This window comes from Camelus ferus, chromosome 3, assembly GCF_009834535.1.
Source record: "Camelus ferus isolate YT-003-E chromosome 3, BCGSAC_Cfer_1.0, whole genome shotgun sequence".
In the NCBI taxonomy this organism is placed as follows: domain Eukaryota; kingdom Metazoa; phylum Chordata; class Mammalia; order Artiodactyla; family Camelidae; genus Camelus; species Camelus ferus.
Genome location: NC_045698.1, coordinates 35111349 through 35137765, shown reverse-complemented (window position 1 = coordinate 35137765; position 26417 = coordinate 35111349). Strand labels below are relative to the sequence as shown.

The 26417-nt window shown below is 43.9% G+C and overlaps 1 long non-coding RNA gene across 1 annotated transcript in view; it reads left to right on the top strand.

Moving 5' to 3' along the window:
• The window catches only part of LOC116661012, a 134742-nt gene that overhangs the window by 59385 nt on the left and 48940 nt on the right, over window positions 1-26417 (top strand). Inside the window, exons 9-12 of the long non-coding RNA XR_004316780.1 lie at window positions 13311-13519; window positions 15336-18326; window positions 19025-19144; window positions 24509-24633. This is a non-coding gene — a long non-coding RNA (uncharacterized LOC116661012). The remainder of the gene's footprint in view (window positions 1-13310; window positions 13520-15335; window positions 18327-19024; window positions 19145-24508; window positions 24634-26417) is intronic.

Below are 26417 nucleotides of genomic sequence, written 5' to 3'. Positions count from 1 at the left end.
AGAAGCTGGCTGTCCTCCCTTCACTGCTGCCAGTGATTCCCTTGTCCCCTCCCTCCTCCTCTGGGCTTCTGTCCAGTCACTTACCCCTTTCTGGACGTTTCCTAGTCTCTCACCGTCCACAGGCTCCTCTCCATCAGCCTAAAGTCATGCTTTTAAAACAAGACCTCCTAGACCTCTTGTCACCCTCTAGCTAATTATTCCACCCTCTTCCAGCCCAACTCCTTGAATTTGTGGCCTGTATTCAATGGTCACTCTCCACGCTGCTGCTAAATGACTTCTGTCCTACCTTGGACTCTGCCCTTGGCACAAAGTTAGCTTCGCTGCTAAATCTGTGCTTTAACCTTATCTCCCTTGCCCTCTTCAGCAGTGACATAAGCCTCTTATCGGAAAAGAATGGGAACTGTTTTTGCCGTAGCCCTGTCAAGAGGACAAGTAGTTTTCTCTTATCCTATTCCATGCATTCTCAAAGGGGACAATATTGCCCTCGAGGGGGCAAAAATTGGTTCTTATGGAGAAAAAAAAAATCCACATCATCTAAGATTATATCAAATCTTAGCTATTAGATTATGGGTTGTAACCCTCCCAAAGGCCCAAGTACATAAATAGACATAAAGAAAATCTGTGGTATTAAAATTTCATGAGGCAGAGGGAGGAGAAATCAGGCAGAAAATGTCTTAAAAGACTCCTGGGAGTGGAGGGGTGGAGCAATAAAAAAAAAAAAGGGGGGGGGTGAGAGACACTGTTAGGGTAGCTTCATGAATTGCTCATCCAGACCCCACAGCCCAGGGGCTCACTTGGGGGATTCCAGTACTAACTAGGCTTGGCGTCTGAGAAGGTTTTCTAGAGAGAGCAATCTGTCAGCCTGGATAAGAGGACAACGAGGTGGGACAAATGGAGCTTTGGGCAGGGAAGGGACAGGAGGTTGAGTGTTCGCCACATTCCAGGGCTGGAGCCAGAAGAGAAGGCCATGATCGGAGGACAAAAGGACGCGGTGTGGCCACAAGGCAGACCACAGAGTAGGAAGTGGAAAAAATGAGGCTGGAGAGGTGAGCAGGGACCAAATCGGGAAGAACCTCATGTGTCATTTGGGACAAAAATAACATTTTCAAATTTCCAACAGTTGTTCTAGGAGTGACATTGAAATCCTTGTTTTAGAGTAAACACTAATCTTTCTCTTCATAATCAAAAGGCTCATTGCAGTTGTTTTTATTTTCCCCAAAAACTAAAGTTGAGGTTCTATTCTGGACTATAGGAGTTAACTTCATGAAGACCCAAATCAGTGCCTTTTTTACTTTTCTGACGACACAGTAAGAAACACATTCAGCACTGCTACCCAGTGAACACATATATACACACACTAGGTACAAAACACTTAGCTTTACTACGTGCAGTGCACTCTGATGGTCCCTCCGTTCAATTCCATTTAGCTCAACAGTGAGACTTACACTACACTAAGTTGATTTCACAGCCCACAGTTTGAAAAGCAGTTGACTTTTTACATTGTTAAGCAAGGTCGTTTATCATCTTTGTGGGGTGAGTTACCCCTCTGCAGGGAGACTGTGATGGTCTTAACTGGTTTTTCTTCTGCAGTTGCAGCAAGACGTTGAGTAAGTAGGAAAGCAGGAGGTCAGTGAGACCAGACAGCGTGGCTTAGGTCCGGTGCTGAAGAGGATGAGGAAGATAAGGATGAAAGCACAGATTTAGCAGTGAGGGGGCTTTTGACTTCGCTCGAGAGCGTCAGAGGCAAAGCTGGGCAGAGGTTACACTGCAGGTTGTCGGGGAGTACATGCTGCACGCAGATCACAACTTCGAGGAGCTGGGTGGGAGGGGATGGAAGGAATTCTCTTGAGGCTGACACAAGGTCTGGAAGGCTTGTTTGGTCTTAATAAGATGTTTTTAAGAAAAGTGACTGTTGGTCTAATGGGAAAAAGAGAACTGGTTAGCGAGGGACCCTGATAGGCCATGGTTGATGGAGTCTGAGGCCCGGATGGCCAATATTCTGCTTTAAAAATTTCCTTTAAAGAGAGTAATTTCCTTACATCATCCTCAAATCATGAATATGGTTCTGTTCAGTATTACAGACTGGTGTGAACTCGGCTTTGTAAGGATTGGGTTGTTCCAGGCTCTGGGTAAACTAGAGCAATGGGCCTCCCCTGCCTGGAGAAGCAGTGATGAGGTAGAAGCAGATGACAGCAGCAGTCTGGAAAGAGAGAAAAGTGACAACCAACTTAGAACAAATACACGTGCCTAAGGGAATCCTAAAAATATTTGCATGGAAATTTGATTGGAACTTGCTGAAATCTTGCAGGCTTTTGGAGTCAGCTGTGGAATGTTAGCCTTATGGAGTTTACATTTTATTTATTTATTTTTAATATTTTATTTATTTTATTTTGGGGGGGTGGTAATTAGGTTTATTTATTTATTTTTTAATGGCAGTACTGGGGATTGAACCCAGGACCTCGTGCATGCTAAGCACTCACTCTAACCACTGAACTATACCCTCCCCCTTGGAGTTTACATTTTAGATAGAAGCCATAATAAGCACAAATACATTTTAACAGAGTTGGGAGCATGGAGGAAGTAATTTTCCTAAACACTGCTTTCATCACATCATCCTTCCTCTGATCAAATACTTGCAGTGGTTCTAGGCTTTCTCATATAAAAACTATTGTGGTTGTACATTCTGATCTTGACTATTCTTTCTAAATCTACATTTATAGGATTTCCTCCATCACATATTCCAAACTCTTTGGTCTGGGAGTCATATTCCCCACCAATATGACCAAAAAGGCAGGTGGGGAGGCCATGCCTTCCAGAGCTTCTCTGTGTGATCCCTGTCCTCTAGACTAACTGCTCGCTGTCCTCCAAACAATCCTGCTTCTCTCTCTTTTTCCCCCTTATGCTCTTTCTTGCAGTCAGGATGCTATAGCATCCCATACTGTATGCTGAATAATAGCCCCCCACCCCTAATCCCTGGAATCTGTGAATGTTCCCTTATATGGCAAACACTTTAGAGATGTGATTAAATTAAGGATATTGAGATGAGATTACCCCAGATTCTCTGGAAAAGCCCTGTAAGCCATCACAAGTGTGCTTAGAGAGGAGCAGAGGGAGATGTGACACACACAGGGGAGAAGGTGACATGAAGGCAGAGCAGAGAGAGATTTGAAGATGCTGGTCTTGAAGGCAGGAGTGAAGTGGCCACAAAACAAGGAATTCCAGCAGCCACCAGGAACTGGAAGAGGCAAGGAACAGGCTCTCCCAGAGGGACCTCTTGCTGCTGACTCCTTAATTTTGGACTGCTGGCCACCAGAGTGTGATAGAGTCGGTGTCCACTGGTTTAAGTCACGCAGTTTGTGGTAGTTTGTTATAACAGTTATGAAACTAATACAAATGCTCTCGTCTTTATCCTACTTCTGATGCTCAAAATCTGTCCTTCCCATCAGAATTAACTCCACACTCCTCCCTGGGAGTGCCCATATCTCTTTAGTTGAAAGAGGTTTTCCTTTATTTGCTGGGTATGAGGTTCACCTGGATCTAATTTTGTGCATTATTAAGCAAGGCACTCTGCTAGGAATCATGGGAGACAGAGCAGGTGTTCAGGAACTAGTGATGAAATAAGCTTCGAAAGATTCTACTTGTTAAATTGGTCATGAAGCTTCAGGTTCACAGCACCGAAGAAACCACTTATAAGATGCTTCCTGGTGAGAGTGTCATGGTGCTGGCGTCAGGGTTGTCTGGCACTGCTCACGGGGGAACATGAGTAAGTCCTGACTGTCCACTCTGCCTTTCCCAAGACCTTCCTGTGGGCTTCACCAAGGCACCCACATTCAGGCTTCTGTTTACAAGTCCATTATAACCAATGACTCATCAATAGCCTCAGCCCACAATCACAGGGACCCACATCAAAGCCGACCTTCCTAGACCCTGTGGCGTAGCCAACCACTGGGAATCTGCCTGCCCTCTTGAGTCTCCAGCCAGATTCCAGATTAGAGCTGGGATTGGCCTACTCTTGGAGTTGGCCCAATTCATAAAGCTGAACATTGGCCAGGCTGTTCTCCTCTCTTTGCTTTCTTCCCTGCCAAGTTCCACATTCCCTCTTAAGTCTTGGCTCTTGTTCTGAATCTTAGCCTGTGGCTGGAGCCAGGGTGGTAGAGCCTACCTGTTCTTTCTGTAGACATGGATCCTGGTTTCTGTGGCCTTCACCTGCCAGCCAGACTCCTACCAGGCTGACTTCTGATTAAAACAGCACTTGGGACCCCTGCTGACCATGGAAGGATGCTCTATAACCATAGCTCAAGCAGCTATGCTACTAGACTTAGTAGTGGAACCTGGGTGCAGCCAGTGAGAGTAGCCAGGTAGCTTCCCACCTACCCTGCCTTTTCCTCATCCTCCTTTTCCTGACATGGATTTTCTGAGCTCCAGTGGATCTTGCTCCTGAAATTGTGGCCAAGTCTCTGTACTTGGGCCCATCTAATCTCCAACAGATCGATTGCTTCATGGTGGTTAAGAACATAGCCTAAGTGTGTATTCTTTGGCACATTGCTTCATTTGAGTAGGTTTCAATTTCTTCATCTCTAAAATGGGCAAAATTAATAGAACGTACCTCCCAGGGATGTTGGGAAGATTGGATCTGATTCCAGCCATAGAGCATTTTCTCTATAAGACATTGTGCCAAGTGACCGATAAATAGAAGTGTTTCTGGTGGTCTCTCCAAATCATAAGCTATCTTATGATTTGTTGTCTATCAAAAACTTTAATTCTTTTTCTCTGCTAATCTTTACAATCCCCATGAAAAAGCATGAGTCAAATTTTCTAGGGCAATACAGGTTACTGTAACCCAGATGATATTTACATGGAATAAATTATAAAATCTTGGACACAAAAGAATTCTTTTGACTGTCACTGAGTGTTTGGTGCAAGGATTCTACCTCTAAAATTGGACCAATCCAAGTATCTGTCTTTGGCTCAGGTTAACACCCCCATTTGAAGAGGTGGTTTCTAAGATATGAAAAGCTCCTTTCAGTTACTAGGCCAAAAAAAAGCAAGGCATGACATATTAGTTTCATACTTGAAAGAAGCAGCAATCTCAGGAAGTCGACTGAGCTTTGAAACTAAATCCAGAAGTGGTTGTGACAGGTTGGTCTGAAAGTGAAGCCAGGGATAGTGTCATATTTTCATATGATAACTTCCCTCTGGTGGGAGAGACTAGAATTACACCCATAAGAGACTAATAACTGAAATTTTAAATGAGCTATTCTTATTCCTCTTGCCTTTTGATTCCAGATAAAGGTCCTCATACACTGAGCCCATTTCACTATTTGTTCTAACCCTTGCAGCTTTTAGATAATTTGTATTGGAGTGGGGGAGCAGGATAAGGATTGGGACATTTTTGAAAAATAAATTTTGAGCCCTTGCTTTCTGTTTGAAAACTATCAAGTGTAAACTGTGCTGTAAAGGTACCTAACGAGGCATCACAGCAGTGGGATAAAAGGAATAGTTTTTAGGGACATAAAGGTATAAATTTGAATCCTCACTCTGCCCTTTACTATCTACTTGATCTAGGGCTAGTCACAACCTCTCTAAGTCTTAATTTCTTCCTCACCAGGAAAATGGGAGAAATGCGTATACCTCTTGGGGTTGTTGTATAGATTAAAAAAGAGATGTAAAACGCTTAGGATGGAACCTGGCACATAGGAAGTGTTCAATAAATCTTAGATATTTGTCATATTCAATAAATATTCAATTATTTCAGTAAATATTATTATTTGTCATGCACAATAGGAGTAAAGCTCTTTGGAGAAAAAACTGACCCATTTCAACTAAGTAGAGGCTATTTTTAAAAGAACAGCATATAGCATTGCCCATGTTTCTTTAAACATTAATCAAGGCCTTGGCAAATATAAGATGTTACTGGGTAACTGTACCAGCCACTGATCCTGTGCAGATAAGGTTCAGAACAAGCCAGATGCTGGGAGGAACGTACCAGAGCTTCCCTATCACCCCAGAACATCTTTATCAGCTATGATCAAATGATTTGTTTCTTTTTCCACAGTTTGCTTTTAAGCCCTTTGGTGGTGTTAATATTGCTTTTTAGTTGCTGAGCTACTAAGCTTGAGAAACTCAAGCCTTTTTTAACCTGAGGGAAATTCCAAGGAAATACAGCTTGCTCACAAATGGCCCTTGTGGGGTGGAGGGTGCAGGTTGTGAGTTATTTCTTCCACAACATGGTTTCACCGAGAGGTCAGATAAGGATATCAGGTTAAAGAAAAGGCAGGATTGGAGACACCGGGGGGGGGGGTGATATGAGGGCTTAGCCGTCAGGGGCAGAGAAAGAAGCCAGGAGTCCTAACCAGCTTTGTAACCCCGGGTAGGTCATCGTCACATCCATGAACCTCAGTTCTCAGCCAGAAAAAAAGAAAAGGAGATTGAACTAAATATATGAAGTCTCTTTCAAGTTAAAAAGGAAAAGGATGGAGAAGGAAAGGAAAAACACTCTTGGGCATGATGCTGAAGTGTTCTCCAAAACGTTATCCTTTTCCTCTTTGGGTGCCCACTTCCCAGCCCCAGCAACTCCCTTTCTGTCTGTTCCAGGGTACCAGCCAGGGTTGCCTCATCTCTAGCGCTAAAGGCTGGAAAGGGGGCAGGTGCTTCAAAGTTGCACTCTCATCTGAGGGCCCTGCTGTCAGCTATGAGAAGATAGTCAACAGGAGAGGAGGTGCTCACCTTCACGCTGTGGCAGGAGAGATTCCCATGTTTCTGCCCTGTTCCCCCCAACTCTTGGAAGACCTGTGTCACATGCCCCCTCCTCTGAGAGCCTGAGCCAATGGCTCCCATGGCCTGGCAGCTAGCATGTGGCCCCATCCCCTGGCCAAGTGAGTGGACCTGAGGTGGACCCCTGACCAGAGCTGAATCAGATTCTCTAGGAAGTTGGGATTCTGAGACATTGGGCCCTGGTTGACCCTTGGGCTGCGGTGTACGTGGAGCTTATGTGGCATTTCCTGCCAGGACAGGGCCAGGTGAAGAAGGCCAGTCTTCGTGTCCGCCTTACTTGCCTTCCTCTGCAGGGAATTACAGGGAAGAGAGCTCACATGGCCTCAGAGAGAATAGTTACCTTGGAATTAGGAATTCCCTAGAAACCAAAATACTGCTAAGAACCATTTCCTAAGCCACTTTCTGCCCTTGTAACTCTAGCAAACAACACGTGTCATTTGGATAAAATTCCCTTTATTTCTAGAGCTAGTCTAAGTAGGTTTCTGTTAGCCTTTAAAAAGCAAATATTTATTGGCAAAGGAGCTTTGAGGAATTTATTCTGGGGTTCAAGACCCCAGTGAATCCATGACTTGAAGGACTAACTTTCAGAAGGGGCCCTTCAGACACAATGCAAGCTACTAGAGACATATCTGGGGCAGAAGGATCTTCTTGGGGTCCTTCAAATCCACAAGCAGCTTCCTGTGCTGTCTTCCTGGTCTTGGTGGGAATTCTAGAGGAACAGGCTAGGCTTTCTTTGTCGTTTGCAAAGCAAACACCACTAAGATCTAAGATCTCACAAAAAAGTGTATTTTTAGAGCCTTGACTCAGCAGGGTCTCTTTGGAGGAAGAATGCCCAGCTGACGCCGTCCACTCCTGTGCTCACATGGCCCATCCATTCAAACCTCGTGAGAGGCAGTATTGCGTGGTGGTCACGAACATCAGCTACAGAGCCAGTTACCTGAGTTCAGATCCTGACTCCACCCCTAACCTGAACATGTAACTCAGTGTCCACCTCATTGGGTTCTTTTAACATCAAGGGAGTTCATATGTGTAGAATCTAGTAGGTACCAGATGCTATTCTAAGTACTTTCACATAGAAATCAAAGGTGGCATGTATGCACATAAAGTCCTTAGCTTATTGGTCACAGGAGGAACTACAGAGACCACTAAGAAACTGGGGAGGGGGTGATTGTCTACATGCGGGGAAGCCATGCTTAGTCCTTTAACTGTAATATCCAGTGGAAATTAAATAAAATTTATATTAGAATCTCCCCACCCACAGCAACTTGTCAGTAATAGTCAAAGAGCAGAAGCAACTCTAATGGTTTCTCTCCCTCTACATGTGTCAGCAGGAGTCCTCACAATGGACACTATTCTGAAGTTGTCTTTTTCTAAGCCCCAGAGCAAAATGCATTATCTCATGGCTGGCTGATGGGCTTCATAGCTTAAAGGAAGCAAAATCAACACGCTTGTCTCCTTGAGTGAAATGTTCTATCAGCACCAGCACAGGGTAAATACTCAAAGTTTCATTTCTTTTCTTTCCTTCTACAAAACATTAACTTTCCTGTGTCACTGCATTGCGTTGCAACAATCTAGTCATCTTTTAAGCACCTCCTTGTGACAACATCTTGGTAGTTACAGCATGTGCTTTTATGGAATGTATTACATTCATTTCCCACAACACAGAACAAAACTTTTCCCAACCCCTGAAAAGTGTAGACTTCTGTCCTCTACTGCCTTCAAGTCTGTACCCACCAAGCAGCCTCTCTTACAACTTCACTGCCTGCGTCTTCCCCTTCCTACCCTTCCTGCACACACACACACACACACACACACAGCTTGACTTTTACCTACTGAAACTTTCCCCAAGTTTCCAAATCACGGTCCCAGGTCATCACCTTATGTGTATCAGTCAGGTTCTCAGCAGGAAATGTGGCACCTGCAAGCTGAGTCATTTAGGGAGAATTCGAAAAGTAGACCGCTAGAGAGGTGGGCAAAACTGAGGAAAAGTGCAGAGTAAGGCAGTGCCTGCAGGACTACCACAAGCAGAGAGTCATTACAACCTTTGGGCCCGGAGAAGCCGAGGAGAGGAGGCAGCTACGGGAACCCAGAGTGAGAGCTGTAGAGAGGCTCCACCGACAGGAGAGCTCGCCCTCAGTGTAGACTCAGCAACAGCCCGGGCGACCTGACGGTGAGGGGCCGGGGAGGAAGCACTCTGACCTCACTCTCCCCCTCTTGCCTCCCATTGGCCAAGCCTGGCAGGAAGCCAGAGGCAAGGGGCCCGTGGCTGCAATCCACGCGTCAGTCTCCCTGAGCACAGAGAGGGCGAGAGTGGCTCCAGAGGTGAAGGGAGGAGACCCAGCAGTCTTCATGGTGACGAGGTTTTGCACACACCACAGATGCTCAACCGGGAGCTCTCAGAACCAGCAGTAATAAGTCAACAACGCATTAGAGGTGCCACAGGTGGGTTCCCCAGAAAGCAGACGTTGAGGTGGGCTTTAGCATGTAGGAGGTACATTCAGGGTCAACACCCTTAGATCAAGGCCCCTGGGCTTAACCCCGTGGCAGAGAAGGGGTTAAAACCTATTATGCTGTTCCTTTGTCAAAGTCACCCAAGGGTCTTAGTCAGAGACGATTCCAGCCCTGATTCCCAGTAATGGAAAATATTTACCCTGGCTCTTTTTGGTCCAGAAATAATAGTCACTTGGGTCCCCAAGTCTAGTGAGCTGAGGAATGTCCTTATTCTTCACACTTTTCTAGCACAGATGAATAGAGGGTGGTCTCAACCCCCGGGAGGGGCAAAAACTGATTCTTGGAGGCTAAAATCTTAGATATTAAATTACTATGGTTTGTGGCCCTTCAAAGGGCCATAGCATACAAGCAGATGCACAGTATATCTGAGATAGTGAAATCCCGTGAAGTGGGCAGTGGGAGGAACAGAAATAGGAAAAAAAAACAAAGTCTAAAAAGGCACCTGGTGCCACTGGAAAAGTCCAGAAAAACCGCAGGGCCCTCACAGTGACCCCGCAGGCACGAGCAAAGTCCAGTCCAGCCTCCAGCATCATCTGCGCTACCTCCTGGGGGCCCGAATGACAAAACTTTCCTCTGATCTACTCCCTTGAACAGGGGCATCTGAGGCCAAGCCAGATTGCACGACGCTGTAGCCAGTGTGAAGGGGCTAAAACTGGCCGAACTTTTCACATCATTCCATTGGTTTCTGAACTTGTGCTCTGAGACACAGGTTGTCCCAGGCTCATCTGATCCCTTCCATGACCCAAAGCTAAAATAAGACATTACCTCCAAAGAGACCAGGGTCTTTTTAATGGGGAATAATATTAAGAGGATCTCAGTCTGGCAGCCTGGGGTGCTCATTGCTTCTTGGCCATTCTTACAAACAGAGCTGGATCACGTATAAGCTAATTTTAGAACATTTTCATCACCCTCAAAAGAAAGCCTTGTACCCATTAACCATCACTCCCTATTCCTCCACTGTCACCCAGGAGCTATTTATACATGAAATCACTCCCACAGCCAGTGACTGGCTGGACCAGAGCTGGACATTCATCCCATCTAAAGAGCCTCCCTTTATAATGTGGGGAGTCCAAAGTTATCAGGGAGGAGAGAGGTAAGACAGAGGAGAGGAGAGTTAGTCATTTTTCCAGCACTTAGACTAAGTCCACTCGAGGAGGGCAGAATTCTAGATGACCCCTAAGATCCCCTCTTCCTTGAGTGTGAGAAGGACATGAAAACATATCACTCCCATGGTTTACTATGTTTTACAGCAAAAGGGATTACACACATGTAATTCAAGCCCGAAGTCACTTTATTTTGAATTAAGAAGGACATCATCTCTGTTGGGTCTGACTTAATCAGGCAAGAAGCCTTAAAACCAGCAGAGAAGATTCTCCTGCCGGCTCAAGGAGGAACACACAGCGAGTGTGAGCTGCCCACGGAGAGGGGCAACCTCTAGGAGCTGAGGCTTCAGTCCTCCAACCTCAAGGAACTGAATTCTGCCAACAGACAACCACATGAGCTCATGAGAGGGCCCTGAGCTCCAAACGAAAACCACAGCCCTGGCGATGGCAGCCTGTGGGACCCAGCTTACCTGACCCCACTTCCTGATGCCTAGGAACTCTGGGAGTCTGCATTGATGTTGTTCAAGCTTGTGCAGTTTGTCTGTTACACAGCAACAGAGAATGACTACACCCTTCCAAAGGCCTAACTGCATTGTCAGGTTCAAAAAACACACAGCTGGCATGCTTCCGTCAATTCCTCGCTTTTTACCGGAGCTAGTTAACAGCAGTTTATTTTCCTTCAACCAGAGAGTCCTAATATACTTTTAGTTTCCTTACTTCGTTGGTTTCTTCAGGGAAACAGAACCAATAGGAGATGATCTATCTACCCTACCTATGTAATATATACATATATTTGTACAAACACACACACACATATGTATGTATAAAAGGAGATTTGTTATGTCGAATTGGCTCACATGATTGTGAAGTTACATGATCTGCTGTTTGCAAGCTGGAGACCAAGGTGGTGTGATACAGTCTGAGTCCAAAGGCCTGAGAACCAGGGAAGCTGATGCTGTAAATCCTACTTCGAAGATAGAATAAAATGAGACGAGATGTCCCAGCTTACACAGTCCATCAGGAAAAAGGGGGCCAATTCCTCCTTCCTCTGCCTTTTGTTCTATTCAGGCCTTCAGTGGATTGGATGATGCTTACCTACAAAAGGGAAGCTGATCCTCTATCCACTGGATTATTAAAATTCTCCTCTGCTGAGGTTACCCTTTGTGAGCTTTCTTATGGGACACAAATATTTTTATGTTTTTTTGCCTATTCAGAGAAATCTATTCACATATCCCTGTCCCAAATTTCTTTGTCACTAATTTTCCAGTCGTGTTTCTTCTAAGTCCCTGACCATCCAGTCAAACCATTGGCCACAGCTCATGAATTAGTATATAATTACATGTCTGGCTATTTCTCCTTCCAAGTAAAATGAACAACCAGGTGCATTGCCCAAAGTTCTGCCCATTGGGAGGATCTCCCTTCACCATGTCCTTCAAGGATGTCCCAGAGAGGGGTTGTAGTGCTGTAGATGTCTGGTTTGGGGTGGAGTCTGCATATCATGCAGAACCATCCATAAACTAGTCTTCTCCTCCTCTGTCTGCTGATCATAGGGAGCTCCCCATGAGGCCACAGGTGCAGGCTGGGAGGAAGAAGGCAGTGTAGCAGGAGTGGGGACCATGGGCACATGGGCCACTTCTTCACTTGACTTACTTGTGCCTTCAGGACTTGCTCGGACCCAATCACATACATACCCTTTCCATCTGATGATGGGGTTTTGCTTCACATGCCCAGCTTTATGATATGGTGGGTTAGGTTGCATGGTATCTTGGGGACCCATAGTTAAGCATTCAGTCTGTGCTAAGTAAGACCCAGTAGCAGACCAAGAGCTGTTTCTCAAAAGGAGGGTAATTATCTTCAGATGGTGGATTTGGGCTTTGCTCCAAAATCCTAAAGGTCTGTGCTGAGATTCACCTACAGGGGCCTGCCAAAGTTCCCAAAGAACATCTCTATCTGCCACTGCCACTTCAAGCACCACTTGGTTAAATTTACGATAATCCACCATCAATCTCCAAGATCCATCTGTCTTCTGCACAGGCTAAATAGGAGAGTTGAATGAAGATGTGGTAGGAATCTCCAACCCTGCATCTTTCAAGTCCTTGTGTGACACTAATCTCTGCAATCCCTCCAGGAATGGAGCACTGCTTTCCCATTACACATTTCTACCAATCCTTGTATTAGTTTACCTCCCCCTCCTCTGCATGAAGAAATGATGCAAATCTGAATAGAATGGGCAAGAAGAATTATGAAAACATTCTAAGGGGGAGACATGGGGTCAGAGCAGAAGAACAGACTATGACTGAAGCAATTAAACATAAAACCAAAGTGTAAGATGATTATCTCAAAGTAACACATTTGAACAGAAGTATGCTTTCTTCTGATGAGGTTACAAAAAGGAGAAATATATAAATTGTTTCACCATGTATTTTGGCACCGAAGTGAATAAAATAGTCAATATATTTCTCTTTTTGGTGACCTCCAACCTTCCAATTTTATCCATCTTTATAAGGAAAATATCTTTTGAAGCCAATTCAGTCTCTCATCTTCTCAACCATAGCATGTGGTCATTTTGTAAAGCATGAATCCACTCTCTGAGGCCAGGCTCTCTCTTGGTACTTTGTCAAGGGGCAGATACACACAGACTCTCCCACAGGTAAACTAACCCTAACTCTACAAAGATGCTCAGGACAAGGAAACTTTTGACTTTTTGGTGGCTGCAGCTGCCGTGGAATGGTACTGCTCAATTCTCCCTTCAAGAAAAGAGTGGAGTTGGGAAGTTCAAGAGTGGAGTTAGCTGACAGCTTCCAAAAGTGTGAGCTGTGAGAGCCTTCAGAATCTTTTTCCAGGCAATCCCCAGCTAATGACTAAGCACCACAAGAGGATTAGAGCCTGGATGTTTCTGTTAACATAGAACATCTCTTACAGATCATCTTCCCTCTGGAGCTCCCATTCCATCTGCATCCTGGTCTGAGGCTCTCCCTGCCTGAACCTGTATTTGGTGTCAGACCTCATCTCAATGTCTGCTTCCCTGAAGACCCAGCTAACTCAGTGGCCATACCTGGCCATGTGTAGGGATTGAAGAGGAGGAAACTGGTCTATATAGAGACAAGAAAAGAAGAGAGGAGGATGAGAAGGTACTGTTAGTTTTCTACCACCTGTTTCCACTTCCTTCCAAAGATCTGACTTCTTTTTCATCAATGAGTTCTAAGGAACCCTATTAACAAATTTCTTATCTTTTCTGGAGTTAACCTGGGCTTTAACTCTTTAGCCACAAGGATAAGTAGTTAATAGATTTTTGACATCTTCTTCAGAAAGAGGAGAATCAGGGCCACAAAACCACAATCCTGATCATAGCCCTTACATATCTCTACCAATACTCACCCCCAACCCACCCACTATCCACCATTAAGTCTGAAAGGGGTGGAAAATCACCGAGAAAATTCCCTCAAGACAAGGTGGAAGAAGGGACGTAGGGCAGGAGGTCATTAACACTAACTGAGATAACCCTCTTACAGTATGGTGGAAACGGGCATTTTCAGCTAAGTTAACCAAAAAAGAAAAAAGCTGTAAAGGTGTAACTTTGAAGTGGTTAAAAACAAACTATGGAAGAAATGTGTTCCACTGGCTCTGTAAGCAGCAGAGGGATAAACTACAGAATATATTTCTACGTTTGGTGACCTCTAACATTCAAACATATTTTAGCAACATACCTTAATTGAACACCTACTATGTGCCAGGTCTGGAAAAGGCACTGATTGTACAAGGGTAAAAGCCTCATGCCTTAAAATCTGACAGAAGGGCAGGAGGCAAATAATGAAAAAGAAGCCTAGAGATAAACACTCAGGGTAAAATTTCCTTGTCTTGGGTTGTACCATTTTTCAGTAAAGAAAGGCAGTAGCCAAGGACAAAAAATGTTTCCAGTTACCAAAGCACTGGAACAATAAGAAGATATACCATTTCTCAAAGAAGGACTGGAATTCTTTGAAAATTAGGCACATTTTGAAATGAGGAAAGGGACTACCTAACGCACTGAATGTAACTACCAAGATTTACCCAGAGAAGAGTGAAAAGGATCGGGCACCAAGGACAGCAGGAAATTACCAGTAGCTTCGTCTCCTCAGAGCACCAGTTCTAAGCCCAGCCTCTCTAAAGCCTGCCTGAGATGTGCACGTGGGCTGCTGGTGTGTCCTCTGGAACCTGAGCTCCCCGTGGACCTCTCTGGGCCAGTTCCCTCCAGCTTGACTCCCGGAGACACAATCTAGACACCATGGTCTGCCGCCTCTGTTTGAATTCCATCTCAGTTTCTTTTGACTAGTGAGGTCGTCAGCCACCAAAATGTCTCCCAAAGTTTTGTTTTGTTTTGTTGGTATTTGTTAGTTGTTTATTTATTAAGAGAAACTATTCCTTAACCCAGATATTCATAGTTCACAGTATCATAGTCCAGGAGTACAGGTAAGTGACAAACTTCCACAGAACTCAACTCAAAGAAATTCTTTACAGTCCAAAATCACTTTGCACTATTTAAGATACCAGCCTTCCTCATAATCTTTTATGGAATCATAATTTCTGTAGAAATCTGCATATCCCTTCCTTCTTGGCCCAGCCATAGCAAACTTAGAGAAAGCTGCAACCCCCAGAGTAACAATGAATGCTCCAACAGCGTGAAGTCACAGACGCTTGGCCAGAAGGCCACACGTCTGAGGTCTCATCAGAGAACTGGATGCCATGGTAGCTGCTCTCCGTGACAGCTCAACAACGTCCTTCCAGACTGATGGAGAAATGGACCTCCCGAAGAGCCTTGACTGCTGGTGTTCGCGCCCTTGGTTGTACCTGTCACATTAAATCCAGCTGCCTTATGTAAACAAGAGAACGTTGTGGATATGACAATGTGTAATTTCTGAGGCTAGGTTTGAGAGACAATGAGGCTTTCCCCTTACTCTCTCTCCTCAGTCGTTCCCTCTGAGGGAATCCAGCCACCATCCCACATTGGGAGGGACCGAGGCCTCCTTCCAATAGCCGGCACCATGTGAGTGAACCTTTCTTGAAGAGAATGCTGCAGCTCAGTGGAGTCTCCCGATCACTGCAGCCCTGATGGCATCTTACCTGCAACCCCACGGGAGAACCCGAGACAGAACTACCTGGATTCCTGACCCACAGAAACTAGGATGATAAGTGTTTATTGTTTTAAACCACTAAATGTTGAAATAATTTGTTACACAGCAATTGATGATTACAGGAGTCCAGGTTTTTTTTTTTAGTTTTGTATCATTACTTTCTTTCCTTCTGTCTATCCACCAAATATGCTATAACAATAGTGTTTTTTAGGACTCATTCTTCACACAGTAATGGAAAGATCTATTCCTTTCTGGGATCACACAAAGTGTTTTTCTATTCATGTTTGCCTCTGGAAGATGAAAGAGCCACATAGGCAAACAGCAGCTCCACAGAGGGACTCTTCAGGGACCAGAGAGGGAGGACAGCTGGAGCCCAGTGCCGTTCATCGCAGCCACCAGGAGAGAAATTAACAAGGCACCTCAGTCAAGGCCAATCTGCAGACAAAATGAGGTTCTGCTTAAGAAAATCATGCTTCCAGGTTACACTGCCCAGAAGGACCTGGCCTCAAAAATCAGGTTTGGTTTAAGAATTGGCAACTTAAATGAGGGGTGCAGAAGCAGGAGATGCACCGTATGGGCAGTCATCACTGGGGCAAAGCAAGAGGAAGTGGCTGTGTTCTATCCAGGCTTTCAAATTCTGCTGTCCACCTCTGCCTGGCCCTGCAGCTTTAGCCCAACCTGTCCCTACAGGCAACCCAGCAAGATTCCTCAGTTTCAGCCTTATCCGCTGGTCCTCGTGATACCCCAGATCAGGAAGATCTATGCTTGTTTCTGAGGCCCAGAGGGCCAGCATATCTTTCAGCTGCTTTTATCAGCTAAGTGGCAAGTCAGGGTCCTGCCCTTGTCTCCTGCATAGCCTCAGCCCTGGCCTCTCTGAGCTCTAACTAGGGCTTTACAAGCTATCGTGCAGGAGAAAGCCAGGAATTCTTTATTATTAGTTTTTGTTTTGTAATGGAGGTACTGGGGATTGAACCCAGGACATTGTGCATGCCAAGGGTGCACTCTACCACTCTGCTATACCCTCCCCATTGAAAGTCAGGAATTCTAAAAGCCCATCAGCCCAGTTGACCACATACATCTCAAGGACAGAGCTCTAGATCATACTAGACCTTGTAGAGGGACCTCTTCACCTTTTCTTCACTATTCTTCGTTTTGTCTGATTCTTTACTCAAACCTCTGTTCCCTTTGTTTGGTGCAACTCTGAAATAATAGTTATCTGCAAAGAATCTGACCTACAAGTTCACATATTACAATTAAACTTATGTGTACACACATACACTGGTCTACACACATGTACACACATATATATCTGTGTGTGTATATATGTATGGGGGTGTGTAAATGTACAGAGGAAAGAAGTTTAAAGAAGAAAATTAGTAAATACTCTGGGTCTTGATGTATCTCATCTGTAGAACGGGAATGAAACAGACCATGTCACAGGGGTTTGTTTTGAGAATTCATTGAGATGTCTACTAACAAAAGGCCTGGCACATATTGATGGCAGAGTAAATAAAACATTATCATTATTTAAATAAATCTAGCCACCTCTCCTTTCACATTCTGTGTCATGGGGAGGGATTTTTTTTTTTTTTTTTTTGTCCTGAGAGTGCTGGACAAACAAAGCCTACACAGCCTGCCCCTGACTACCTCTCCAGAATTATCTATTTAAAATGTAAGAGGTTCATATACATTGTCTCAGTAACAATAATATCTAATGCTCTGTGGCCCTCCCAACGTCCCTGGCACTGTTCTTGGGACTTCATATCAGCTCATTTAATCCTCACTCGAATCCTATGAAGACATTTTATGATGACCTTACTTTGAGGAAATGAGGAAACAAGGGCACAGAGAGGTTAAGTCAACTGCCCAACACACAGCTGAAAAGGGACAGAGTGGATTTTGGATCCTTACAGACAGGGTTGTCTGTGCTAGAAATAGTATGTGACTGTAAATACTCTGCTCTGGAGAAACACTTGCTCATGTTTACAAGGAAGCACAGACAACTATATTCATCACAGTACCAATATGTGCAAACTGGGAAATCAATAGGGAACTGATGACATTTGCCATGGCATGTTCATACTATGGAATACCATGTTGAATTGTTTGGTTTGGTTTGGTTTGGTTTTTAATATGAAGTCGTGGAACAGTGTTCCAGAGATACTGGGTGAAAATTTAAGTTGCGTAGTATATGCAGAATGACACCATTTATTTGAAATATGACAAAGCCCCACATTTTCAATAGACAGTTAACTGTGTAACTACAGATGTATAAAATGCAAAGGTGTTTTAAGGAACTGAAAATGGGAGCCAAGTTATAGCACATTTTGATATCTGCATGTTAAATTTTTTTACCAATGAAAATCCATTCGTCTGTTATCTGTTTATTTAAATGATTTATGAATATACTTCCTTTTTGTTTTTTTAGTGGGGGGGTAATTAGGTTTATTCATTTATTTATTTAAATGAAGGTGCTGGGGATTGAAGCCAGGACTTGATGCATGCTAAGCACGTGCTCTACCACTGAGCTATACACTCCGCCTTTATATTTCTATTTAATAATGTGAATTTGGCCTATCTTCTCACTTCTTTCTACATCTTTCAGTTTGTTTATCTTGGAAAAATGGATTCCGTTGTGCTGTGCTTCCATCTTTCATCCCTGGAAAAGTTTCTCTAATAATCAGCCTTGGAGAACTCGGTCCCTGTTCCCAAGCCTTCCTGATTCATTCCATGTATTTGCAGACTTAACTCTAACATCCTAACTTGTCTTTCTTCCCAAGTTAGAGACAAGAAACTCTCTAGGAAAAGGTGTAAACTTGAGGGTGAGGTGAGTATCTCTGATATCAAACCTCTTGAAAACCTGATTTAAAAAGTTAACTTACGTATATATTGGTGGACACGTACTAAGAATGCAATCAATGAAAAATGTGATTAAAAGGGACTAATTAAAGATGCTTTTGTAATAATACAATCAATAAAATGGGCATTTCCGTACCGTTTCTCCTTAGCACTTTCATGTCATTAAAAGGTATGAAAACAATGACTTTCCCATCCAGTGCTGTGAATCGCTGATGTCTGCTCCCACTTGGTTGGAGAGTGGGAACATCGGTGGATATCGGGCTTTATTTGCTTGATTTAAACACACATGAACATCCCAAACCCATAAGTGTCTGCCTGCAGGCTGTCTGTCCCTTCCATCCACCCTGGGGCCCTTTGAGGTGGTACTCAAGCTGTCCTCAGCTAACTCTGTCCCTTGATGGGACCCCGGAGGGTTTCCTGATCCTGTATCTCTTCACTATCACCCGCCTCTTTCCTATTCAGGGGAACCTTGTGTGTTTTGATTGCCCTTCTTTTGTTCTGTGGTTAAACTCCTTGGGCTGAAGTTGTATCAGCTACAGAGTTCTTTTTTCAGTCCCTTTCATTTCAACTTCTGGCTTTTCAACTCACTTTCTTCATTTTTTGTTTGTTTGTTTGTTTGTTTGTTTGTTTCATTTATTATCCAAATACTGATGTCAATGAAAAAAGTAATCAATAGTCAATCCAAAAAAGAAAAGGAACATTTTATTTGAGCCAACCTGAGGATTATAACCGGGAAGACTGTCTTTTGGAGAGCTCCGAGGACTCTTCTGAAGTGATAAAGGGGAGGTCAGTATATATGATTTGGACAAAGGGGTGCGTGCAATCAGGCTCACGTCTTGGTAGAAGGTTCCTGCCTTTGTGGGGAACAGATATCTTAGTTAATGGGCTTAGTACTTTTCTAAGTATGAGGAGGTGCAATGAACTGGATTCCTAACATTTTCTCTTGAAAAGCTCTGAGGGCCAGTTCTGCTAGTTTTCCTGGAGCACAAAGTGCCTCATCCTAATCTTCACCCCAAATTCCTTTCAGGGTGGACTGTAGATTAGCAACTGCAGTGGCTGATGACTTGATTCTTGTAGAACTAGATGGTAGGCAACATTCTTTATTCTATAGTCTTTTCCCTTTCAGTCTTAATTTTGACTGAGGCTTGGAAGGCATTTTGTGACTGATTTGTCCCATGGTTCTAGGATTGCTCATTCCCAGGTCAGGCAAAGATCTCGTTGATAGGCCACTCGATGGGCTACTATTGGACTAGGCCCTGTTAATAGGAGCCTATAGCCTCTGGACCTCCTGTCTTGCTAGTCTGTTATGGTCCAGGACATGGTTCCCTCTTGTTGCTTCTTCCCACATCTAGAGTTACACTATTACAATCATTGATCTCATAGAATGATATATTTAGTCAGTTGCCTAGCCATCATTATTTTTATCAAATGCTCAGTCACACATTTTAATGAAAGAACTGATAATCTTTTAAAGTAGTATTTAAGCTAAGAACTTCCATCAGGTGCGTTCCAGTATCTCCTCAGATTGTCTGACCTGTCTGTTCTGCACCAGTCTGTTCGTTATTTTTAAGGGAAGTGATATGTTGACATTGTACATAAAGTTCACCAAAGATATCTGCATGTGCAAGGTGAGTGGTGGGTCATCGTGACCCCTTACAGGACTGAGAAAGGCATATTATCTTCTAAAGAGTTACGTGGCTGGTGCCAGAAGGAGGAAATTTGATCTTTATGGTTGAACAGGTATTTCTGCTACTGGGGGGTCTGGTTAACGCATAATGCCGGTGCACAATGCACTCTAGAGGGGCTGGAAGAGGCCCAAATGGGTAAATAAAAATTTTATATTTAAAATTTCCTTGTCTTGCCTAAAAAAATGGATTTTTCATCACTAACAAATCAATTATTTTTATTCTTTCTTATTATGCTGTTTATTAATAGCATAAAACGATTAGAAGTGCCTGAGCCATCAACACTTAATGGGATGAATTGTTTTGAAAATGTCTAGGATTTTTCTTTACATCCTTAACTATGTCTCAGACTCCAAACTCCTTCAAATTAAACTTGCTTTAGGTCAACAGAGGGATCTTTGGCCAGTGAGTTGACAGACTTCATTAGCTTGAATTTGTTTTATTTAGTTAATGGTATTAACTATTTTGTTGTGAAATAAGATATGTATGTATGTATGTGTGTGTGTATATGTATATACATACATGTACACACACACACACACACACACACAGACACACACACTGGTCTCTGCTCCTGGTTCCTGACATAGCCCTCCTAAAACTCTTGTAAATTCCTAAGTGATGAGAGCACTGGAAGGATATTTTGTTCTGTTGAGGTGCTGGATGGGGCTGGTCACCAGAAAGTCCAAGCCATAATTAGAAGCTTGGAGTTTTAAGTACCCTCTCCACACACATACTTTCTCAGAGAGAGGAGAGGGGCTGAAAATGGAGTGAATAATAATAATCATGACTACATGAGGAAGCCTTCATAAAATTTCAGTGGTAAGGGGTTCTGGGAGTTTCTAGGTGGTGAACACGGCCACATACTGGGAGGGTGGTGCACCCCAACTCCACAGGGACAGAAGCACCAGTGCTCAGGACCCTCCCAGACCTTGCCCTGGCTGTTTATCTGTGCATCATTCATCACATCATTTAAGAAACTGTAAACATTTACTGTAAGTAAATGTTTCCCTGAGTTTTGTAAACTGCACTGGCAATTAATCAAATCCTGGGAACCTACTACTTGAAATTGGCATCTGAAGTAGAGAGGGAGCAATCTTGTGGGACTGAGCCCTTCACCAGTGGGATCTGATGCTGTCTCCAGGTAGAGAGTATTGGAATTGAGTTAAATTATAAAACACCCACATAGCGTTGCAGAATTGCTTGGTACGGGGGGAAAAAACCCACACATTTGGTGACTAGAAGTGTCAGAGGTGAAGTATTGTGAGTGTAGTAATCATGTGAGAGTAAAGGAAAAACTCAAGAGAGAAGACTGGGTTTTACTCACTCATCTGTTTTACTATACACTGTGAGATATATGAGGCATTTCAGACACTTTGAGGTAACAAGTTTTTATGCCTTGGATTTTGTTATATTAGAACTTGAAACATATTTTGAAATAGAAACATTGCTTCTAATTAATTGTGTGAAACAACTGAGTAAATGAATAACTTATTATAGAAGGTATTAGACTTATAAATAGCCTAGGTACCAAATGCTTGGTTATAAGCTCCTCCTACCTTAAGAATCAATAGAATGTCAGTAAAGTTGACATGTCAGGTTTCTTAGGCAGTTCAGGCTGCGATAACAGAATGCCACAGGCTGGATGGCTTAAACAATAAACACTTATTTCGCATAGTTCTGTAGGCTGGATAGTCTAGGATCAAGGTGACAGCAGATTCAGTGGTGAGGACCCACTTTTCACTGTGTCCTGTTCACTTTTCATGTTGGAAGGGGCAAGGGAACTCTCTGGGGTCTTTTGTAAGGGCACTAATCCCATTCATGAGAGCTCCACCCTTATGACCTAATCACATCCCAAAGGCCCACCCCCCCAAATATCATCACATTGTAGATTAGGTTTCAATGTACAAGTTTTGGGGACACAAACATTCCATCCATTTCATAAGGATCATTCATAAAGTACAGTAATCTCATATGTTTTAATCTAAGTAACATCACGGGTTGTGTTTTATAGAAGCAGTTGCTGAGAGAGTCTGGGGGCACAAGATGTTCATTGGGGATCAAGACCTGTGAAAGGAAGATAAAACAGGATTTGGCAGAGGGAGAAGTCAAACAATGATGCAGACTTGACAAAGCCTGGACCAACCCACTCAGGAGCTCTGGAGCAAGTATTTACTGTTAGGCTTGGACAAGAGGACAGGTCCTTTATACCCACCTTGCTCAGCCACTGGATGGGGTTCTCATGGAAGGGCAAGGAGGCTCTTTGCAGCTGAGGCAGATTCTTAAGAAGCAGACAGCTAGAGACAGTCTGCTATCACATTCCTTGCATCAGGGCAGCAGGTCCTGCCTTGAACAGTGGTCTGGGTGGTGCTTCTCCATGTCTATAACATGGCATTTTCAAAATTGTGTTCTAGAGAGCTAGCCTTCTGCAAGATGTACTGGTGGTATCCCAAATTTATTTGTCCATGAAGTGCCCACTCATAGTCCCCTATCATGGAAATCAGACCACACGTGAGAATATTAAGTCTCTGAGAGGTCATCTGCAGTACTCAGACCTATTTGACATTGTCTAACACATTGGTTACCACTCATTGAACTGTAGAACACTTTTTGGGGGGCACTAATGACATTTCTTGGAACACCAAAAGAACTATGCTGTCCAGCACAATGGACTAAGTGAGTATCTTGACCTTTTTTGGATAGAAACCTCAATTCTTCCTGATGATGGGAACAACTCCCTGGTTAGGAAGAAAGTCAAAGCTTTGCTTTATTTAGTCCCTAAACCTCTAAAGAGAAGTATGCTTATATTTTCTCCCATCTGAATAGCTTTTAAGTGGTAGTAAATTAAAACAAGTTAGCTAACAACCATTTTCTATAACTAATCATCATAATTATAGCTACTGCCTAAAACTCGAAGCACAGGAAGAAAGTCCCCATGAAAATAAGGCAGACACCCAGTAGAGCTGTCCAAACCCACACAAATGAGCCAGTTCCACACACGATCGTCACAGTCACTCAGCTACTCAGTGCTTTTAGCTAGAGGCTTAAAGGGAAGTTAATCACCATTAACTCATCTTGCTGGGAGTTGGTTTCTTTTCTGCCTCTGATCTGTAGTACTGAAAGTAGCAAAGAACAGGAGTCAACAGAAAGAGGGACAGATTTCATGACTTTCATTTGTTGAAGTTGCTAAAGACATGAGTTTTTGTTTGTTTGTTTGTTTTTATTGTAACCAGAATGTTCCAAGCCTCCTATACTCAAGCCTCATTTCTTTGCTGCCAAGTTTACCTTTCTTCCCACTTGGCTGGCTTATTGGCTGCCACCTACTGCTACAGATCTGGAGTCTTGATCAAACCCAGTACCCCTTGGGCTCTCCCAGAACAACCTTGGAGATGTGAGTGATGGTGGACAGCTTCCTTCTAAGGTTACCCTCTGCCCTTCCTATTGCTATTTGCTGCTTCTAGATAGTCCATGGAGGCTGCCCGCACTGCCAGAGCACTGCCTACTGCTGCAAATCCCTCCACTTCCTAAAGGGACGTGTGTGGCCTTCTGGCCCTTCCTTCTCCCCAGACACTGTACAAGGCACAGCCCAGAAACAGAGAAAACCTGTCTCCAGCTGTGTCACACTTGGCCCTCTAAAGTTAGAGATGCAGTGGTCTGTACCCCAAGTCTCAAATCACTAACATCACCAGCTCCTTCAACTGCCATTGAGTACCCCAAAACACAGCAATCAGAGCTAGTCCCTGAGGCTGGGCTGGGAGTCAGGGAAACGAAGAAGGTAGTAGTGTCACCTTATTAACCTCTTTCCCCAACAGAGAAACGTTCTCTTTCCCTTTCTTTCTCCATGCAAATCACTCATGTCATTTGAGGCTATGGGGCCAGCAGTAGCCCAAGCAAAAGCATAGTGGAAAAAACTGTACCCTGCCCAACTGGCTCAAAAAGAGTTTTTCCTACCATATGAATCAGCAATCCCTCTTCTGGGTGTACAGCCAAAGGAAATGAAAAGAGTACCTCAACTGCACTCCCATGTTCACTGCAGCATTATTCACAATAGCCCAGATACGGAATCATCCTAAGTGTCTGTCAATGGAGGAATGGGTAAAAAATTATAACATATTACATATACAATGGGCTATTATTCAGCCTTAGAAGAGGAGATCTTGTCATTTGCAACAACATGGATGAAACTGGAGGACATTACACTAGATGAAATTAGCCAAACACTGAAAGAAAAAAAACTGCATGACCTCATTTATATGTAGATTTCAGGTCCTCTCACCGCATGCACGCACATGCACGCACACACACACACACAATGGTAACTATGGGAGGAGATAGTAATATTAATTAGCTCGATGGTAGTAATCGTTTCACCGTGTATGTTAAATATATAATTTTATTTTATTTTTTTAAGAAAACAGAGTTTCTTCTCAATGGGAGGGAAAATCAAAGTTTTTTCTTTCCAAAGATTCAGAGTCGTTTCCAGTGTCACTGGGAGCAAGGGTGGATCTTCCATGGACATGTCAGCCCAACGTCTCAGTGATGCCCTCCTGCTGCTCCTGTCCGTGAGGCACGTCGGAAGTTCAGGGGATGGTGAGCTGCGTGCTTACTATGGACAGGGTGACAAGCCCACAAGTGGTGACCCCAACTTGACCCCTCATCTTGCTTCCCATCAAGGAAACCATGAGACGCAGCTGGTGGGAAAAGTGGGTGGGGAAAACACATTTCTTTTTAAAGCTTCAAAAGATTAACATGCTGCATATTTTTAAATTACACATTTGAACAGAGTATTTGTTTATGCTTCCTGGGAAGAAGACAGTAACTAATGTTGACCATGCCCGGCCCAGAACTCAGATATATACAGTTCCCTCGGTGCTAAAGGGCTCTGCTTCTCTGCCTGAGGGTGTTCTCTGGGCAAGGGGCACCTGCCTGCAGGGCCAGGGAAGGTACAGAGGAAGTAACACACTAAGATCCACTTTCAACCAAAGAGGGGCAGAAGTTTGTAGATAAATACCCCAACTTTCGCTTCTATCAGCAGGACAACTCTGAGGTGTGTTCTGCAGTTTCTCGGAGGGCCCCCAGGGGATTAGACCCCAATTGTCCAGAGCAGTACCCTGCTCATAAATGCAAGCTTTATTGGTTTGGTGGGGTTTTTTTGTTTTATTTTTGTTTTTTTTTTTCCTTTTCTGTCTCACTCTCTCACCACATTTCCTGGGGGTCCTCTCTCAAATAAATAACCTCCATCCAAATCCTCACTTTAGGGTCTGCTTTTGTGTGAGCCCAAAGACAGAAACCATGTACATAAATCTGGGATTTTCAGAGCGTTCATATGCAGTTCTGCAGACCTCCTGCAGTGTTGGCTGCTGAAAGGTTTTAATAGCATCAGCTGATTTACCAACATCTGCAAGAATTCCTCTGTCCTTCATGGCCCAGGAGGAAATGGTGAATTGGCTAGCTAAGAATAGCCTGCAGCTGAGAGTAGTAAGAAATGACAATAAGACCTCTCTCCAAAGAGAAGGAGGTGGTTTTAAAAAATGCACGAAGGCAGTTGAACCCTGGAGGGTCTGGCCAGGATGTTGCAGAAAAGTATGTTAAAGCTCAGCATTACATCAATCTGGATCCGGGTGAGAGACCAAGCAGCACTCGGAGGTTTGGAGAACTCAACTTTACAAGGCCAGCAGGCCCACAGAAGTTAACACTCCAATCTCTGGACCCCATTTGTAGGTTAACACAGGCTTTTATAGGCTGCCAGTTTACACTTTGCAACATCATGCAAATAAGGTATAACAAAAGTTGACTAATTAGGAACAAGCTTTGTAGAAATGGGCCAATTAGGAGGTAGAGAAATAACCAATCAGGAGTGAGGGAAACGGACCAATCAGGAGTAAGAGAAATAACCAATCAGGAGTGAGCTCCATGCAAATGAAGTACTACAAATGGACCAATCAGGAGTTAGCTCAGGGAACAAACAGAATTTTAGAGGTAAGTTCCACTTTCCTAGAAGTAAGCCATTTCAGAGGCAAAAAGTGAGATAAAACCACTGTGGGCCAGGGAACTGCATGGTGCTGGCAGGAGAGTAGTGGCCCTTCCTGGGAGTCCTGCTGGTCTTTTTTTATGGGGCTTCCCACCTCAAGGACAGAAGGAGACACGGCCATCTGCAAGTCCTTATGGATGAGTCCAGCTCAGCTGATGTCTCCAAGTTTATGGGCAGTTACTGAATGTCATTGGGAGATATGGAAAAAAGCAGAAAGCATGCATTAAAAAGTGAAAATTGCCTTTTGTAAACCTGCTGCAGCCGGCAGCAGAGGAGGGAGCAATAGAACGGGATCAGGCGAACCAGGCCGTGTGGGAGCATCTGGGAGAGGCTACTCACAGTC